This window comes from Nicotiana tomentosiformis, chromosome 8 (genome assembly GCF_000390325.3).
Source record: "Nicotiana tomentosiformis chromosome 8, ASM39032v3, whole genome shotgun sequence".
NCBI classification, from domain to species: domain Eukaryota; kingdom Viridiplantae; phylum Streptophyta; class Magnoliopsida; order Solanales; family Solanaceae; genus Nicotiana; species Nicotiana tomentosiformis.
The window spans coordinates 29,374,146-29,375,743 of record NC_090819.1 but is presented as its reverse complement, the minus strand read 5'-3'; the positions used below and the strand labels follow the sequence as shown (position 1 = coordinate 29,375,743).

Sequence of the window (1,598 nt, the reverse complement as noted above, 5' to 3'; positions counted from 1 at the left end):
GGACCTATCATCACATACCCACGTCATCCCGAGGCATAGTTGTGAGCTGCCTTTCTGAGCCGTTCTGCAGCTACCAGTGTCTCTTCTTATATTTATATTCTGTCTATTTCATTTCAGACAATATTTGGAGTTTTGTATAATCTACTAGATGTCCATGCACTTGCGACATCAGGTCTTGGCACACACATATTGGTAGAAGTTGATATTTTATTATTTTTTTGGAATAAAAATTTAACCAATATACATTTGACTTATTAGTTGGCTTGTCTAGCTGTAGTGTTAGGCGTCATCACGACCTATAGATGAAATTGGATCGTGACATTAAGAACTAGTACTATATTGAGATAATATCTCATTACAAACTCCTTAATATAAAACACAACAATAAAATAAAATTCATTCAACAACATGAGGTCAAATAGAAATACAATAATTTTAGTAATAAACTAAGAAAGAAAGAAAAAATGCTGCTTCCTCAAACGCTAATGTAACCACTTGTCTAGTAACTTTGCTGTTGAATAAATTTAAACTTTCATGTACCTGGGGAAAATTTTTTTTAGTAAATTTGATAACATAATTTAGCAAAAAATATATTTTCAGACATTAGTCATATCATATTTTAATTTGTAAAGAAAATAATAGAATGACAAACTAGTCCTGGCCGGTACAAAGATACTTGGTCAAAGTTAGACAGTAAATATTAATTCTTCTTTGACTGCAAATAACCACAACAATAAAGACAGAGATATAAAATTAAGATTACTTAACCTCTCAAAAATTAAAGAATAATAGACAAATTTCTTCATACCTCTACAATAGAATTAAATCAGTAAGAACCCACAAATACGTACACGTAATATATCATCTGGAGAAACCCAAATTTTTATTGCCCTACAATTGAAAGAAAAAGATATTCCGTATGAGAGATGCAATAGAAAAAAATTTGAAGTATAATTAATATTTCTTAACTTAGATTGAGGATTTGTACCAAAGCAAAGGAGGCATAGATTGATAGGAAGATGAATTTCACAAAGAGTTGGGAGAGAAATGGGAGAGAATTGAGAAATGGGGAGGCGGCAGTACTCATTAAAAAGAGGGATTTGGGAACACAAAAAAGAAAAGGAGGGAAACATGCCGCTATTCTTTTCGTACAACTTTGAAATAAATGAAAACTGAAAGTTGACAAAAAACTAATCAATAATGAAAACAATATTTTTAACAACCATGAGAACATTGTTGTCAATTTATTTTCATTTTAAATTTATTATGTTACCAAAATACCACAAGATTAAATTTTTGCTAACAAGAAAAAGTTAATGATTAAAAGTTTATTATGTATACCAATGGTTAAATCAAATTATTGCTATTTTTAACGACCAATACTACGGTTGTTGATTAAAAAAATATCGGCAATTCTATAATTTTATAGTGAAAAATCTAAATTTTTAAAATTGGTTTAATTTAATTAAAGACATTTTCATCATTTGACAAAAAATGTATTTATCTATATTTTTGACAATTATACCAACTGTTTATTACTATCAGTTACCTTAATATTATCTTGACTAGTGTTAGAAACCGCGCAATGCGCGGATACT

The 1,598-nt window shown here is 29.1% G+C and overlaps 1 long non-coding RNA gene across 1 annotated transcript; it reads right to left on the bottom strand.

Moving 5' to 3' along the window:
* Positions 1-320: 320 nt before the first annotated feature.
* LOC104089439 (uncharacterized) lies at positions 321-1,156 on the bottom strand. Its single transcript, XR_011410005.1, has 2 exons — positions 989-1,156; positions 321-891 (listed from the first exon to the last, which is right to left on the bottom strand). It is a non-coding gene; the product is annotated as an uncharacterized lncRNA (long non-coding RNA).
* Positions 1,157-1,598: the final 442 nt, after the last annotated feature.